This window comes from Macaca thibetana, chromosome 5 (assembly GCF_024542745.1).
Source record: "Macaca thibetana thibetana isolate TM-01 chromosome 5, ASM2454274v1, whole genome shotgun sequence".
Lineage (NCBI taxonomy): Eukaryota > Metazoa > Chordata > Mammalia > Primates > Cercopithecidae > Macaca > Macaca thibetana.
This window is the reverse complement of record NC_065582.1, coordinates 1,592,581-1,611,802: the sequence shown is the minus strand read 5'-3', so window position 1 is coordinate 1,611,802 and position 19,222 is coordinate 1,592,581. Positions and strand designations below refer to the sequence as shown.

The following is a 19,222-nucleotide window of genomic DNA, read 5'->3' as shown; positions in this document are numbered from 1 at the left end:
AAATATGTGAGAAAATCACAGCCTAGTCTAAAGACTGCGAATCACTGAGTGAATATAGTTGGGGAAGTGGGTGGAGCAGAGCAGCCTAAGAAGAAAGTAAAGAAGCGTGCGGGGTCAGATTACATGAGGCCTTACAGGGCGTGGGACAAGAGTTTCGCTTCATTTTAAATCCCGTGAGAAGTTATTGGATAATTTCAGATGTGGAATGACACAGACTCACTCACATAAAGATTCTTCTGTCTACCATGTGGAGAAGAGATCATCGGGGAAGAAGAGTAGACACCCGAGAGCAGGTTAAGAAACTAATGGCAGAGGTTAGGCAAGAGATGGTGGTGGTGTAGATTGGGATGGTGGCAATGCAGATGGAAAAATAAGCGTTTACAAGAGCTCCTTTAGAATTGGAACAGATGGGATAACTGGATATGAGGAAGAGGAAAATAAAGAGTGAAACATTTTTGGTTTGGTAACTGAGTTACAGTAGGTTTTTTTTTTTTTTTTTGAGACCACTCTGTCACTCAGGCTGGAGTGCAATGGCACAATCTCAGCTCACTGCATCCTCCACCTCCCGGGTTCAAGCGATTCTCCTGCCTCACCCCCCCGAGTAGTTGGGACTACAGGCGTGCACCACCACACACAGCTAATTTTTGTGTTTTTAGTAGAGCCCAGGTTTCACCGTGTTGGCCAGGATGGTCTCAATCTCTTGACCTCGTGATCTGCCCACCTTGGCCTCCCACAGTGCTGGGATTACAGGCGTGAGCCACCGCGTCCGGCCCAGTTACGGTAGTTTACTCCAGAATAATACTACATGTATAAACATAGGTTACATACACACTTAAAGGGAACATAAGAGTTCTTTTTTGTTTATCTTTGATGTTTGGCTTTGATTTAATGGGATTGTACTATACACATTACTCTTAAGCAAGCCTTTAACACTCAGCACTTTAAAGAGCTTGGTACATAGTAGGCTTAAGTAATATTTTATCAAACTGAGCTGGAGAGTTCTTAGATATTGTTCTTACCTCAAATTCAGTCATCCCTGAGTATCTGCTAGGGATTGCTTCCAGGAACCCCTTGCTTTTTAACCAAAATCCACAGATGCTCAAGTCCCTTATACAAAACGGTGTTGTGTTTGCATGTCACTGACACACATACTCCGTGTACTGAAATCATCTCTAGACTCCCTATAATACCTAACATGAATAAATGCTACGGGAACCGTTGTTTTACTGTATTGTTTGGGGAATGACATCAAGTCTGTACATTTTTCAGTAGAGATGCAATGATTACAGGCCTAACTGCCTTTTCAATCTGCACATGGTTGAACCCATGGATGCAGAGCCCATGGGTGCTGATCGCTAACTGTATATCCATAGTTCAGTAGATCAGCTGTTGAATCAAGGAAAATAGGAGAGGTTGGGTCACAAAGATGCTGAACAATCAAGCTACTGAGATGAAGGACATTGTGGAAGCTCCAAAAACCTTCTGAAACATTAAGTCATGCTCTTCTTTGAAGTCTGTGAATCCTCACAGCTGTCAGCGTGAGAACCAAAGGCTGCAGTAGTGCACACAATGTCCTTCATCTCAGTAGCTTGATTGTTCAGCATCTTTGTGACCCAGCCTCTCCTATTGTCCTTGATTCAATAGCTGATCTACTGAACTATGTAACTGAATTACAGCTCCTCAAACGCGGTGCTCTCTTCGTTTGGAATGCCCTGCTGCTCCTGTTATTATTATGATGACACACTGGTGATTTCCTTCCTATGAGACTCTTCCCTAATTTCCCAGGTTATAAGTTAGATATCCTCCTGTGTGCGCCCTGAGCCCTGTACATCCCCATCATCACAGTGGTTCCTTGCCTTGTAATTGCTTGTTTGCTTTTTATGTTTCTCCCATTGGACAACATTCCTTCAAGCCAGAGATTTTTCCCCATAATATTATCCTCAGAACTTAATATAGTGCATGTTGTCATATTAAAATTTGATAAATAAAACATACAAATGTAAAGGAAAATTATTCTTCTATACTAGAGAATACAGTTCCTAGGGAAAGTATGTATTTAGACCACACGACTAAAGCAAGAGGTCTGGGGAACACCCATGTTTAAGGAATGGGGAGGAACAAAAGACATAAGAAAAAAGAGAAATGAGATAGCTGTGAAAGCGCCAGAACAATATTCAGAGTATTTATCACGGCTGTCTGGGAAAAATACAATTTCAAGAAATGAATGATCAGTCATGTCAAATGCTTATAAAAGTCAGGAATAATGGCTGTGAAATGTCCAATCAACTTGGCAATTAAAAACACACTGATGACTTTATGAAGCAGTTTCAGTATACTGGTGGCGACAGAAGCCAGATGATGGGGTGCCGTGTAATCAGTGGCACACCACGGCTTGATGACAGCACAGCCCTGCTTTAACACGGCAGGAAACACGATGCGTTCTGTGGCGTCCTCCTACTCGCTGTCTTCTGTGGATTGTGACTCCTGGTGACTGATGGATGTTTAATTTCCTGAGGGCAAGCAAAGTCATGGCTTTAATATGCCTGAGAATAATGAGGGATGACGCAACTTTGGATAAGCCTGTAGAAGAGACGAGAGAAAGGAACAGGTGTAGAAAAGCTCTGAAGGGGGCCGGGCACGGTGGCTCATGCCTGTAATCCTAGCACTTTGGGAGGTCGAGGTGGGTGGATAGTGAGGTCAGGAGTTCGAGACCAGCCTGACCAACATGGTGAAACCCCATCTCTACTAAAAATACAAAAATTAGCCGGGCATGTTGGCACGCACCTGTAATCCCAGCTACTGGGGAGGTTGAGGCAGGAGAATTGCCTGAACCTGGGAAGCAAAGGTTGCTGTGAACTGAGATGGCACCATCGCACTCCAGCCTGGGTGACAGAGCGAGACTTTGTCTAAAAGAAAAGAAAAGAAAAGCTCTGAAGGGAGAATTCTTGAGTGTGTGATGTTTGAAAGACTAGACCAACGGGCAGTTCACTGGGACACTGGGTGGGATTTGCAGTGGATACCAGAGCAGAGTTTGGGAAGAGAGATTTGGCCCAGAGACTACACCCTGCAGATCTCCACTTACAGAGGAGTTAGTGACCAAGAGCCTGGCCATTGAGCTGAAATCTACCATGCATTTGGGCTGTAACCACATTCCCATGGGCTGCTTTCCAGTCAATGACTGAGGTGGAAGCAGGGATGCCTGTTCTGGGAGCCATGAGCTCCTCTGATGGCTGAGGTTGACTCATGGACCTCCAGTAGCTTTGCTGAACCTTCCATAGACTGGAAAGCGCCTAAGATGTTTTCTTGCAGACTCCTCTGGCTCCTTCACCATTTTCTTTCACAGTAGTTTTCTTAATAAAATCCTTGCATGTTTAATTCTGTGCTGATATCAGCTTCTCAGAGTCCAGACCAATATAATATCTAATGGGTATTTTTATTTTTGAAGGGAGGTGAATTACTGTGTTGTTAGTATTGTACCCTTCTATCACACGTTTCTTCAAGATATATTCAGTAAAATACCCATTTCTCACTAATGCTGTTTGGAGTAGGTCTTCGTTTTTTTTCTTTTTTTGCGGGGGGAGATAGTCTCGCTGTGTCACCCAGGCTGGAGTGCAGTGGCGCCATCTCGGCTCACTGCAACTTCTGCCTCCTGGGTTCAAGCAATTCTCCTGCCTCGGCCTCCTAAGTAGCTGGGATTACAGGTGCCCGCCACCCTGCCTGGCTTATTTTATTTTTATTTTTTTTGTACTTTTAGTAGAGCAGGGTTTCCTCATGTTGGCCAGGCTGGTTTTGAACTCCTGGCCTCAAGTAATCCACCCGCCTCGGCTTCCCAAAATGCTAGGATTATAGGCATGAACCACTGCGCCGGGCCAGGTCCTCTTTCTTGAGGGGAGCGACACAGTGAAATAACGAGAACTGTTCTGCAAGATAGAACAGGGTCCCATGTAGATGATACGGTGATATTAAATAGAACATTCCCCACAGAAGTTTAATGCAATTAGTATCAAGGTGACACTTATTAAATGCTGATGCAAGCATGCCATTCAGGAGTCTTGCTTTATACCTAAAAAAATGATGTGTTCCTGATTGTGGAATATCTTTACAGGTAGAAGGCAGGTAATAGTTATATAGAAATAAAACAAAAATAACCATGTGTAGGATACAGCCTCAAAGATTCCCAGAATATTAGAGCTACGAGGCACGTTAGAGACCACCTCCTAATTTTAAATGCTCTTTTGAATATTCTAGTGAGAGAAGCTGCAGCCTGTTGAGACTCCACAAGATGAAAGATATGAAAAGAGGACATATGCATGAATGCCTGCATGGAGAACCACCCTTGCTGCTGCTCCCACTCTAATGATCATGCCCATTATTAACTGAGGGATGGCTGTGGGCCTTGTCTTTGCATTACACGGACCAAGAACACTTCGCAGGACTCAGAGAGGTAAATAAGAGAAACCTATTTTTGTAGAGGATGAAAGTGAAGCACACAGGGAAGTGAAGTGCCCAGTGTGAAAATCCCATCTGAATTGGCTTTAGAAACCGTATATTTACTTTTTCATATAATTTGTTTATCTAGAGGAAAAAATAACAGATGTGTTTAATGGCTTTGGAAACATTTAAACAGGTGGACCTCAAAATATGGGAAATGAACATATTGCCATTGTTTATTATAATTTTGCTTCCTTCTATTTTTGCTTAGAATTCTTCAAGGCCTTTGGATATGTAAAAAAAATGAGCATTTGTGTTATTATGTTGCTTAATAGAAACAATTTTTTAAAGTATTGAATTATGCAGTGACCAAAATACTGATTCTAAACAACAAAACATGCAGCTGTTATGAATCCTGGACGAGCTCCGGAAATGTGTGGTATTATCTTGCAGAGAAGCTGTTTTTGTTCTAGTCAAATATGGAAATTAGTTTAGAAACTTCATTTTAATATATAATTCTGATTTCAGTGTTACCAGTAAATATTAATGTCCTTTTCTAACAGTCTTAATTTCCTTTTCTCAACTCCCTTGAGTGATACATTTGTTTGAAGCATTCATTTACCATCAAGAGAAAAAATAACATAACCACGTGTACTGAAATGTATGGCTTACAGGCCAAAGAGTTACAGAAACTAAACTTGTTCTCCCACTCCTTTACTCGTGCCATGCACTTAAAAAGAAAACTTTTGAAGTCTATTGTTCTTACTTTTACAATTTATGATGTAGTTAGCCCTATTCACATTGTGTACTGAGGTAGGTCAGAATTTCTTCTCACACTTTTCCCCTTCTAACATGACCTGTTCTTTTGCATCATGAGTCATAGAAATGTAAGCTAATACATAAGGTTTCTGAAAAGATGAGGAAAGAGCCAGAGAAATAATAATGCCCTGAGGTTGTGCTATAAGGTATGTTCCACATTGGCAGGAACTCCTTTGCTTGGTAGATGCACTCCTATCAGCCCTAAAAGAAAGGGCAGGTGGCTGTCATACTCCCCTTATCCTCCAGACACAATCACCTGAGACCATTCACTAGGCCTTCCAAGGGGAAGCCCAGGCGAAACTGAAGGACAAGCCTTCTGAGATGGACAGAAAAAGAAAAACATGAAATCTTATAGTAAGAGTAAAAGGCCAAAGATACTTAGGAACTGTAAGGTAGAGAGGAAAGAATGCGGGAGCCCAGAGAGACAGGTCCTCTGTGGCCATGACAGTAGACTTTCAGTGGAGTGATAGAGAACTTGAGGAAACTCAGTAAAGTAATAACAGTATACTTTCGGGGGAATGATAGAGAACATGAGGAAACTCAGTAAAGTAATAACAGTATACTTTCGGGGGAATGATAGAGAACATGAGGAAACTCAGTAAAGGATACTTTGCACCATGGTTTGGACCTCATGCATGTATTCCATCATACAATGGGTTTATAGTTTTTATTCTTGGTCTGGGTCTCTTGTTTTGTTTTTTCTTCTTCTTATATGTTATAGTGTTGGGATTCACTGAGATGGTGGCAGAAGTATTAAAGGGAAATATTAGGGAAAGTTATAGGGAATAGTCATAAACCTTTTGGAAGGCCGAAATGTTACATAACTTGTAATAATTGAACAGGCTGAGGCAGCCGATACTTACCTTAGAGCATTAGGTCATAGGGTAAATACTAGCGACAATAGAGGCTTCCCCAGTTAAGTCTGTTTACCCTACATCCATTAACTAACCTTTGAGCCAGATGGCCCCTCTTGCCGGGAGGTCAACTAGGGATATTGCCCTGTAATGTTATTTACCTTAGACCTCGGTACCTGAGCTTTAGTCATTCCTAGAACTACTCTCTTAACCATGTTAATTATCCGCAAGTGTGTTGACCCAAAGCTTCTGTTGTTAATTGTATACCAAATAAATGCCTGGAGTGTGAGCTGCTCAGGGCCACAGTAACAAACCTCTCTTGGTGTGCAGACGGTCGGACAAGCAGGACTGGCAAAGCAGAGTATCTGTGTGTCAGTGTACGTTTAATTCATCCATCGTTTGGGTCGGGGTCTGCGGGCCGACCCCCGCAGCGAATGCCCTCAAGTGTGGGGAGCAATACCTCATTATAGACCTAGTTGTGAAAAGGTTTTAAAATTAACGAGACAGTAATCAGGTATTTTAAACAACTGAATTTTATAAAACCTCATAACATTGAGTGGGAAAAAAATTTAGATATCACTGTCAACTCCTTGCTCTTACACATAAATAAACTGATGCTTAAAATGTGAAAAGATTTTCCCAAGTTAATATTACACATGATCAGTGGATATGATACTAGAGCCAGTCTTTGATCTCCAATTCCAGTTTTCTTACTATAATAAGGTGGATTTCTTGTGAGGGAACCAACCAGATAAAGTAAAAAAAAACTACAGTTTCCATGAGGATCCACAAAAACTACAGTTACTATGAGGATCCACCTACTTTCTTGACAACAGAGTAAGAGAAAATGTGGCAAGTGGCCAGTGGGCCTCCAGGGGTCTTAGAGTGGTTGACATAGTTCCTGAACAAGGGTGGAAATCCAGCCGGGTGCAGTGGCTTCTGCCTGTAATCCCAGCACTTTAGGAGGCCAAGGCGGGCGGATCACGAGGTCAGGAGATTGAGACCAGCCTGGCTAACCCGGTGAAACCCCGTCTCTACTAAAAATACAAAAAACTAGCCGGGCGAGGTGGCGGCGCCTGTGGTCCCAGCTACTCGGGAGGCTGAGGCAGGAGAATGGCGGGAACCCGGGGGGCGGAGCTTGCAGTGAGTAGAGATCGCGCCGCTCACTCCAGCCTGGGCCACAGAGTGACTCTGTCTCAAAAAAAAAAAAAAAAAAAAAAAAAAAAAAAAAAAAAAAAGAGTGGAAATCTAGGTGGATTCAGGGATAGACCATGGTAACAAAAAGAGGAAAGAGAGAGAAAAGTAAGGAGCACAGAAATAGAAAAAAGCATCTAGCAGTGACATGAGTTGGAATCTGGGCACAGGGGCCCGTGTCCAGGCTTCTTACCGAGCTGTCTGCTTGCAGAGCTCTGCACCCACAGCGGCAGGGCAGTGACTGGTCTGTCGGCGCACCCTCCTTCTGTGCTCTTTCTTTATCACGGGGGACTGGATATCCGCAAGCTACCTTTTCCAGACTCCCTTCTGACTGATATTTAATAAGATTTTGATCATGGGAGGCACTGGCAAGAAATGGGAAGGTGGGAGAAAGGGCAAATCCGTATTGTTAGTCATTTTTTTTTTTTTTTTTCCTGGTAGTGCCTTTGGCAGCAGTAACCACAGTGATAAGTGGAGGCAAGCCCGGGTTCCCTCTAAGGCGGCACAGTTCCAAGGGCAGCAGCGGCCGCTCTGACAGCTTCGTAAGCCCCAGCGCTCCTGGGCCCTGGCTCTTGCTGTATCAGGAGCGCGAGCTCCCGGCTCCCGGCTTCCTGCGAAGTGGCAGCGGCAGTGCTCACTGCAGCCGGCAGCGGCTAGAGCAGGAGCTCCAGCATCCTCAGCCCACAGCCGCGTGGACTTAGGGTCACACCATTGCTCTTTGGGTTTGTTTTTGGCTCAAGGAGTGGTTGTGGCATCCTGCAGTTACTAACAGGAGCTCCTCGGGTGCCAATCTCTGGGGAGCCTCATCCCCTCTTGTTCCTGCCTGGCTGCTTTTTTGTAATATTTAAAATCAATGTTCAAATCCAGTGTGTTTGAAATGCTTAGAATTGGTTTTGTTTTCCTAACTGGGCACAAGAGACACAAGCACTACGAGATACTTCTACGTCATGCTGTTAAAAAATACGACCCAGTTTTACATTATTCATCCATTTCTGCTGTTTCCATGAAACTGACAATATAGAAAGACCAGTGTGTGTGTGTTGGGGGGGGGGGGTCCTGGAATATGTCAGTTTATATTTCCATTGTGTCAGTTTTCTTAGGGTATATGGTGAATATAAATATGACTATTCTAATTAAGTGGCTGTGCATTTTCGTATTAGAATTCATTATGTTGCCTTCTCAGTACAAGCACTTTCTGTGTAGTGCTTGAGCACGTAGGTAAGTCAGGAGGCCACCTCCACAGTGTGATTTGAAGGTGTGAAGGTATCTATCTGCCTCAAATAGCGATTAAATTTAACAGGTGCATATTCTGTAATGAAAAAAACACAGTCGGCCCTCCATATGGTTCTGCATCCATGGATTCAACCAACCAAGGATAAAAATATTTTTTAAAAATTGCATTTGCAAGTTAATTAAAATATAATGCTCAAGAAAATTCACAACATGAATGAAATGTTACAGAAGCTATAAATCTATCGGGTTTATCAGTCGCTCATTTTTGAAAAGGGTCTTTGGATTATAGATTTCCACTTCTTTTGCAAAGAAACATTGAGGTGAGAATTTTGTGGATACTCTTTAAACAACAGTACATCGGTTTAATATGTATTTTTTTAAGCCTGTAAATAAAATTTTTCTGTATCCACTTTAAAGTTTGTTGGGTTTATAAGTGAATTGGACTGTATTTCTAATATGTGTGTAGGTTTAATTTTATATAGTTTTAAAATTGCTCTGTGATTAATTGGCCACTGAAAATGAGCTTTTTAATTGTTGAGATTTTCTTACTGGCCTCATACGGAAGGATTTGTATATCCTCACCATATATATATTTGTATATATATTTATCACCATATATATGCACATATATGCACCATATATATTTATATATGCACCATATATATTTATTTGTATTTATATATGGTGCATATATGTGCATATATATGGTGTGTATGTATGTATTTGATATATTTATGGTGCATATATATTTGGTATACATATGGTATGTGCATGTATATATACCTATGCACACCATATATATACCATTTTTTATGTGTGGCGAAAAATACTCTTTTTTGGTGTAAAACGTTTATTTTCTTTGCTAACTGTTAGTTTGTAAAAAAAGAATTCATTTTTACTGAATATCTATAGACCTTTTTGGTCAACATTCCCTAAACACAGTATAAGAACTATTTACATAGCATTCACATTGTATTAGGTATTATAAGTAATCTAAGGATGATTTAAAATATACAAGGGGATATGCATAGGTTGTATGCAAATACTGGGCCGTTTTATATCAGGGTCTTGAGTGTCCACGGATTTTGATATTAGCAGGAGGTCCTGGAACAAATCGCACATGGATACAGAAGGACATCTCTCGCTCTATCTTTGGTATCGTTATATCATATTATTTATATTATATATTTATAGATTGTTAATATTTATATATTAGTTTAAAGGATTGTTATAAAAGTTGGTTTTAAACCACAACAGCAACCAAAATGATGATGTGATGTCACAGAGGAATATGGTTGCTATCTTTAATAAATATTACAGACATGAGAGAGAGAGAGAATGCTGCTAGGTCACTTAAAAATGGAGATGTGATTTATGGGAATGGTCTTGTCCATATGTAATCAACACATGGAATCTTTATAGTATGTGTCAAGAAATTTCCCATTCAGGAGAATTCTGTAGGTGAAGGTTCAGAGGGAGCCATGGCAACATGCTGGGCAGGGGAGGGTTAGACGCACCCTCACTGGAGGGATCCTGTTCTGGAAGTGACAGCTAACATCCCCCCCATTATCCGGAAGTGAAGTCTAACATCCTCCATTATCCGGAGGTGATATCTAACATCACCCCATTATCCGGAAGTGATGTCTAACATCCCCCCATTATCCGGAAGTGAGGTCTAACATGCCCCCATTATGCAGAAGTGAGGTCTAACATCCCCCATTATCTGGAAGTGATGTCTAACATCCCCCCATTATCCGGAAGTGAGGTCTAACATCCCTCCATTATGCAGAAGTGATATCTAACATTTCCCCATTATCTGGAAGTGAGGTCTAACATCCCCCATTATCCGGAAGTGAGGTCTAACATCCCCCATTATCCGGAAGTGATATCTAACATCCCCCCCATTATCTGGAAGTGATATCTAACATCCCCCCCATTACCTGGAAGTGATATCTAACATCCCCCCCATTACCTGGAAGTGATATCTAACATCCCCCATTATCCGGAAGTGATATCTAACATCCCCCCATTATCCGGAAGTGATATCTAACATCCTCCCATTATCTGGAAGTGATATCTAACATCTCCCCATTATCCGGAAGTGATATCTAACATCTCCCCATTATCTGGAAGTGATATCTAACGTCCCCCATTATCCGGAAGTGATATCTAACATCTCCCCATTATCCTGAAGTGATATCTAACATTTCCCCATTATCTGGAAGTGATATCTAACATCTCCCCATTATCTGGAAGTGAGGTCTAACATCCCCCATTATCCGGAAGTGATATCTAACATCCTCCCATTATCTGGAAGTGATATCTAACATCTCCCCATTATCCGGAAGTGATATCTAACATCTCCCCATTATCTGGAAGTGATATCTAACGTCCCCCATTATCCGGAAGTGATATCTAACATCTCCCCATTATCCTGAAGTGATATCTAACATTTCCCCATTACCTGGAAGTGATATCTAACATCCCCCATTATCCGGAAGTGATATCTAACATCCCCCCATTATCCGGAAGTGATATCTAACATCCTCCCATTATCTGGAAGTGATATCTAACATCTCCCCATTATCCGGAAGTGATATCTAACATCTCCCCATTATCTGGAAGTGATATCTAACGTCCCCCATTATCCGGAAGTGATATCTAACATCTCCCCATTATCCTGAAGTGATATCTAACATTTCCCCATTATCTGGAAGTGATATCTAACATCTCCCCATTATCTGGAAGTGAGGTCTAACATCCCCCATTATCTGGAAGTGATATCTAACATCTCCCCATTATCCGGAAGTGAGGTCTAACATCTCCCCATTATCTGGAAGTGATATCTAACATCTCCCCATTATCCCGAAGTGATATCTAAGATTTCCCCATTATCTGGAAGTGATATCTAACATCTCCCCATTATCTGGAAGTGAGGTCTAACATCTCCCCATTATCTGGAAGGGATATCTAACATTCCCCCATTATCTGGAAGTGATGTCTAACATCCCCCCATTATCTGGAAGTGATATCTAACATCCCCCCATTATCTGGAAGTGATATCTGACATCTTCCCCATTATCTGGAAGTGATAGCTAACATCCCCCCCATTACCTGGAAGTGATATCTAACATCCCCCATTATCCGGAAGTGATATCTAACATCCTCCCATTATCTGGAAGTGATATCTAACATCCCCCATTATCCGGAAGTGATATCTAACATCTCCCCATTATCCTGAAGTGATATCTAACATTTCCCCATTATCTGGAAGTGAGGTCTAACATCCCCCATTATCTGGAAGTGATATCTGACATCTCCCCATTATCCCGAAGTGATATCTAAGATTTCCCCATTATCTGGAAGTGATATCTAACATCTCCCCATTATCCGGAAGTGAGGTCTAACATCTCCCCATTATCTGGAAGGGATATCTAACATTCCCCCATTATCTGGAAGTGATATCTGACATCTTCCCCATTATCTGGAAGTGATATATCTCTCCATTATCTGGAAGTGATATCTAACATCTCTCCATTATCTGGAAGTGAGGTCTAACATCTCCCCATTATCTGGAAGGGATATCTAACATTCCCCTATTATCTGGAAGTGATATCTGACATCTTCCCCATTATCTGGAAGTGATATCTAACATCCCCCCATTATCTGAAAGTGATATCTAACATCTCTCCATTATCTGGAAGTGATGTCTAACATCTCCCCATTATCTGGAAGTGGGTATCTAATTTCCCATCATTATCCAGAAGTGGATATCTAACTTCCCGTTATCTGGAAGTGATAACTAATATCCACCATTAGTGACACGCCTCTGTGTTTCAAGTTATGTATTTCAAGAAAGTCCTTGTTAAAATAACAGGGATTTATTAGGGAGAATAGCAATAGCACAATGTCTTCTTTTTTTTTTTTTTTTTTTTTTTTTATTTGAGACAGAGTTTCGCCCTGTCGCCCAGGCTGGGGTGCAATGGCATGATCTTGGCTCACTACAACCTCCGCTTCCCGGGTTCAAGTGATTCTCCTGCCTCAGCCTCCCGAGTAGCTGGGATTACAGGCATGTGTCACCACGCCCGGCTAATTTTGTATTTTTAGTAGAGACAGGGTTTCTCCATGTTGGTCAGGCTTGTCTCGAACTCCTGACCTCAGGTGATCTACCTGCCTTGGCCCCCGCAAAGTGCTGAGATTACAGGCATGAGCCACCGTGCCCGGCCGCAATGTCTTTATCAATCTACACGTAAGGAATTTTCTGGTAAAACAGTGCTGGGCAGATTGCAAGTGGGAGCTGTTCAACATTGGGTATTGAACAACAAACTTGAAAGAAAAGAAACAAAGAAAAGAAGACATAATCCATACGCTGCGTTTTTGTCTGTTTTTGGGATTCAATGGGAAGAAAAATGAGGTCCGAGGCATTTCATTCTTTTCTAGCCTAAGAGTAAGTGCTTTTTGCTCCTGGCTAACTTTAAGAAAGTGAGGCCATTCACAGACAAAGGACAACTGAGCACCAGCTCCAGGGGACCATCAGCAAAACCTTTTCAGAAGTTGTGAAGAGTAGGATACACAGTCACGGAACAGAGCAGAGGCCTGCGGATAAGGTACTGAGGACAAGGCAGACTCTGTCACTCGAGGATGAGCAGTGCTGCTGCTAGGTCACTTCAAGATGGAGACGTGATTTATGGGCATGTTATTGTCTACATGTAATCAACACATGGAATCTTTATAACACGTGTCCACATTTCTACAAATTAAAGTTTTTCCTATGGCCTATAGTTAAGTGTGCTTGTGAGGTGTGTGAGCAGGTGCACATATGCTGTACATGGGGGAGGATGCTGGATAAAAAATATTGCCTACACCGTCTAGCAGATCATTCCCAGATGCAGTGGTGGAAACATAACATAGAATATAAGGAGGTTCCTAAAAATATTCACTTGGGACCATACAATTGAGCAAGGTTGCACATTTATGAAGCTCTACAAAGCACAGGTTGGTTTAGCATTATCTGCTGAGCCATTGGGCAATACCCTGTGAGGGGCACAGAGAGATGGGATGAGGCACACAGAGGGCATCTGGGGAGGTAGGAAACAGCATGAGGACAGGAGGGGCCCCTGCAAATAGAAGGAGACTTGTTCAAGGGAAGAAACTGAAAAACAAAACCCAAGGAAGATGAGAGGGAAAATCAGGGGCTCTGTTGAGTTAATCTGTGTGACTCAGCATGAGGAAATGACAGGGAAAATCAGCGGCTCTGCTTAGTTATCTGTGTGACTCAGCATAGGGAGATGACAGGCAAAATCAGGGGCTCTGTGAGTTAATCTGTGTGACTCAGCATAGGGAGATGACAGGCAAAATCAGGGGCTCTGTGAGTTAATCTGTGTGACTCAGCATAGGGAGATGACAGGCAAAATCAGGGGCTCTGTGAGTTAATCTGTGTGACTCAGCATAGGGAGATGACAGGGAAAATCAGGGGCTTTGTGAGTTAATCTGTGTGACTCAGCATAGGGAGATGACAGGGAAAATCAGGGGCTTGCTCTGTTGAGTTATCAGTGTGACTCAGCATACATGGGTACTGCATGGATAGAAAAGCATGATAAAGTTTGAAAAAGTATTCTTAAGTGTTGATGATGATGATGTTGATGATGATGATTTTGAATGCAAAAATACTTTGATTGTGATGATCTCTTCAATTATGATGTTGTGTGAAACCAAAAACATAAAAAACAAACTGATGTTCATCATCAGTTTGAGGTTAAGAAAACTCATTATGTTCCCAGCATACCTTTTTGTTGATTGAACGATTGAACAGCAATCAGCAAAAACCTAATTTCTAAATCCTTGACAGCCATAATGATAATTTGAATCTCACTTGGAGAAATTTTCATCCCAAATTGTGTTCCATTACTTCATAGGAGTGTACTGAATCCATTTTAAAGGTCAATGAAAATAATAGCATTTTTTTTTTTTAATTTCTGAAAACAAACAAAAGGTCCTAGGAGAAAAGTAAACCTGTGTCTCCTGTCAAGTCCCTTCTCCCAGACATGCGTCTCTCATTGAAAGGGTAGGAAAGAATTCGGGTTGGGACCAGTCTGTGTAACCAGCAGTGATAACTACTTGCTTTATTCCTAAAACCTCCAGGCTGTGATTACAGAAGCACAGGTGAATGGGGAAAAGCAAAAGGAATGGAGGAAAAAAAAAATGGAGGAAATACATCCTGCGCTTTCTTCCCTGACCAGTCCAGCTTTCACCCAGGACTGTTCTTCATGGGATGCACGCCTCTTGCCACTGGCATTCTTAGGCAAGTACTGGGAAGACTCGAAAGAAAAGCGTCAGAGGAGCAACAGGCAGCAGGTTTGGGGAGGAATGAAAAGCAGAGATGGACAATTTTATGGTTTTGCCCTGAAAGAGGACAGAGACTTCACTTTACTAAGTCTGTTCAAACATCCGGAATCAAAGCCGAGAACGGCTGTGATCTAAGCCTTTCTCTAGGCCCCAAGTTTACAGCAGTCTGTGCTCCTAGAAAAAGAATAATCACTGCATTTACCCAACTAAATATTTCTGTCCCTTTCTCATGAAAAGTGAGGTTAAAGATTAATGTAAAAACATTGCAGCCCATAAATTTAGGATGACTGTATAATCCTTCCTGCTTTGAACATTGTCATACCTTTTTTACTCATTCAAAATATTTCTAAAAACAACAGAAAGGTCTTGACAACCTTGATGACTATGGAATGTGAGCTAAAGGGCGATATATATACACATCACATATACACACACACACACATGCACATATATATACATACATATACATATATACACACACGATGTGTATGTGTGTGCATGTGTATATATATTACATCTATTTACATATATATAACATTTCCTTTGATTCGATTTGCAGGCCTCAATCTTATTCTCAGAACCGATGTCACAACATGGTACAAAGCTCTCATAACCATATTTGCCTTCCAAGGTAACCCATAGAATACATCTTCCATTTGTTATTCATGTAATCAGCTCTGGTTGCAATTGCCATTTACCAATTTCCATCTGTTAGAGGTTTTTCTTGTACCCGATGGCAGTTGAAGCAGATTGTGAATGTAACAGAAAATGTTTTCTTGGCACAGAAAAGGAATATTTGTTTTAATTGACAAGGTGTAACATTTATGAGATAAAAATGAATTTTAGACATCTCATTTATTTTTACGTCGGTCTGTTCAAGACAATTATTGGCTTTTAGGCATACATACAGAAACCTCAGGAAATTAGGGAAAAGACAGAAAAACAACTCTTGAGAATGTCAATTCAAGCTGATCTTAAAGCTCCCAGGGAAATGGCAGGTTTGGAGGTTGGAGATGAGAATTCAGGGGACAGTGCAAAGTCTCAGTGTCTTGTGTGCTACTGTGATTATTTTAGAAAATAAAGGAGTGCTGATTTTTTAAAAAGCAATTTCCTCTGCTCAGCAATGATAAATAAATCATTTTGTTATAAATGAGTCTAGAGTCAATGCTTCAAATGAGAAAAAAATCAATCCACCATTTCTCCTTAAGAACGGTTATATATTTGATGAGTATCTTCTGATAATGATTTCTAAAATCTTATTTCTTGGTACTCCCATGAGTAGTATATTGAACAGTAAAATGTTAAACAGTTTTTGAGATGAAGGCACTGTTTCTATTCAACTTATCACAATTACTGAGTAAACTGAGGGTATCAGGGACGTACTGGATTGTAGTAGCTTAAAGAGACACTAGGACGATGACAAAGTAAAGTTGAAATTAGCTATTCTGATCAGTAAAAAGATAAACTATTTCCCCCAAAGGAAATAAAAGTGTTAGTGACGTTCTCTTGAGATAATTTTATCAAATAGAAAAAAAGAATAAAAGGAATCTATGCATTTGTAACCCAGCGATTCTCATTAAATCATTATACCATGCTAACAAGACAAAAAAGTGTCTATAGATGGTACTCCATTTTCAATTGGGAAAATAGCAGGTCTAATTTGAAATAATCCAAGGCTATGGGTGCTATAGGATGGAAGGGGAATTTTTAATTGACACTAAAGGCACACATCAGGTGTCCCCGAGGGCCACGCTATGAGGAAGCACTTATGATATGTTCTAGCTTCTTGTAACGGTGCTACCCTCTGGAAGACTGTTTGCCCAGGGCTGGGAATTCATCTTTGGAGTTGGTGTAGGAGTCAGGGTGAAAAGGAGGAGCAGTAGCAAGTGAGGCTATTGGAAAGCTTCTGTAAAAAGTGGCCCCTTCATTATTATCCCATATTCTGACCAAGCAGAGAAATGAACCTGTAGTTTCATTCCACATTTTCAAAAGCAAAATTTCTTCTACTAAAATAACTTGTTATAAAAGGTATGTACTAGTTCAGGGTTTTGTTTTTTTCTGTCAGTTTGATAAATGCTGTTTGGACTCTTATAATCCCCCTAATAATTGACTGGGGTCACAGTGTCTCTAGGGCGACCCTGCACATTTTCAAACCGCTTCACGGGGTGCTGGTATTTAGAGAATGCTCTTGAAGTTCTGCTTCCCATTGACCTTTCAAATCCTGTTAATTGCTTTTACAGTAAGCATTAAAAGTCAGGCCTGGTGAAATCAAGGAAGCTGAAGGGAAGAGATGAAGTTTCTATGCGCAGGAGCACAGCCAGGATGAAACAAGAAGTAACTACCGTGTCCAGTGTGGCCCAGGTGGAGAGTGGGGTGTGTCTGCCACGAGACTGTTTGGTCCAGAGGAAGCTGACTCGATTCGCTTGATCTCGGGGGTAACTGGAGAGATAGCAGCTCTCTCTAGAAGTCCTTTTCTGAAGTTACTGAGACCTCTGACACTTCAAATCCTTAAACACAGGAAAAACTACCGATTGATTAGAATGCCTGTAAGAAGACTGAAATATCAGGTAGTGTTGGACTAGTGGTCATTTGTTTCAGTCTCGAGATTCTATATTTCCTATTCTGAAATTTCTGTTTATTATAAATCTTATAATCTTTAAAATTCTATTTTTACAAGTCTGAGATGTGGCTGAATTTCAGTTTATAAGAAGAAATAAGGCATATATGAATTCCCTTAACAAATCACACAGTTCAATTCCTGATAGCTGTTACCTGACATTTATAATGTTTCTTTTTATCAATTGATCTTCAATATTCCCTGCCATTAACTGGAAGATTAGTGAAGTTTTTTACTAAATTATTTTGGCCTTAAAGTCTGTTCTGCCAAATTGAAGTACTTGGATAGAACTAACTTTTGCTGTGCCAAGTGGACAGTTAGCCATGGAGTGAGCGACTGAGAAGAAAGAATACTTCCTGAGCGGAAAACTCATTCTTCTTTTTCTAATAGCTGTATTACGAGATGGAATTGGGGCCACTGCACTCTTTCTCTTGGGCAGGAAACATGTACTTCTTTGCAGTCAGTAATGTTTTCATAGCTGTTATCTGACCCTTACACTGAGCAGAAGAGTTTCTGGGACAGGTTCCTTAAGCGTACAAATAATCAGTAATGCATAGGCTCAAAAATTACATAGATTTCTCATCCATATGAATGAGTGGAGCAGGTAAATTAGATGAGGGAAACTGGATCATAATCTTGAGAGGAAGCAAGAGGAAAATTCAGAAAACATTTCACCTACACCTAGTTCTGTTAATACCTTGCCATTACCATATTATGTATGCAGACTGAGTACACATTTTCAGAGGTTAGTACTGCAGCCAAGCAAGCAAGCATACTGTTAATCTGATATATATATATATATATATATATATGGACACACATAACTTACAATATGATAAAGCAAATAGGCTCGAATGGCATTGCAGTTCACACAGACTCTGCCATTATGTTGCTATTCAACTTCTGAAACATAATTTTAGTTTTGTCCTCTTGCCTCTCTTGCCTTGCTATAGTGATTTAGCTTTAAAAATGCAAGCCTGCACCTCTAATTTCCCTGCTAAGCATCCTCTGTTGGCCCCTATCTCCTTGAGGATACAGACCAAGTCCATTCCAGAACAGCTTCCGTGCTCCAGTCCTACCCACTGCATTAATCCTATCACTCTTCTTATTTTCTGCTCCAACCACAGTAAAATTCTATTGGTTGATCAACATGTGTTTTCTTTTCCTTTCCCCTTTCCCCTTTCCTTTTCTTTCCTTGAGGGAGTTTTGCTCTTGTTGCCCAGGCTGGAGTGCAATGGCACCATCTCCGCTCACTGCAACCTCCGCCTCCCAGTTACTCTCAGCCTCCCAAGTAGCTCGGATTACAGGCATGCACCACCACGCCCAGCTAATTTTTTTGTATTTAGTGGAGATGGGGTTTCACCATGTTAGTCAGGCTGTTTGTGAACTCCTGACCTCAGGTGATCCACCCGCCTTAGCCTCCCAAAGTGCTGGGATTACATGCGTGCGCCACCTTGCCCGGCCTCAAAATGTCTCTTGATACAAAGATTTCCTCTACACTGTAATGTTCCTCTAATCCTCCCTCTCATAACAGCTACTTGTCCATCGGGTTTCATCTTAGACATTACATTTAGGGAGAATCTTCCCTCACAGAGCAGACACATCAGGTCCCCTGTGTATTCTCTAATGGCAGTCTTGTATTTCTTTGTAACAAAAATTGAATTTATTTAATATATGACTTTCCTACCACTAAGCTTTTTACTTGAATGAGGGCAGGTGTTCAGTAAAT

At 41.1% G+C, this 19,222-nt stretch overlaps 2 long non-coding RNA genes across 2 annotated transcripts in view; both read left to right on the top strand.

The window, feature by feature from the left end:
• The window catches only part of LOC126955473 (uncharacterized), a 128,280-nt gene that overhangs the window by 33,974 nt on the left and 75,084 nt on the right, over positions 1 to 19,222 (top strand). Inside the window, exon 2 of the long non-coding RNA XR_007725939.1 lies at positions 4,249 to 4,444. This is a non-coding gene — a long non-coding RNA (uncharacterized LOC126955473). The remainder of the gene's footprint in view (positions 1 to 4,248; positions 4,445 to 19,222) is intronic.
• On the top strand, positions 10,781 to 14,976 carry LOC126955471 (uncharacterized). The gene is made up of 4 exons (XR_007725937.1): positions 10,781 to 11,344; positions 12,084 to 12,265; positions 12,972 to 13,138; positions 14,673 to 14,976. It is a non-coding gene; the product is annotated as an uncharacterized LOC126955471 (long non-coding RNA).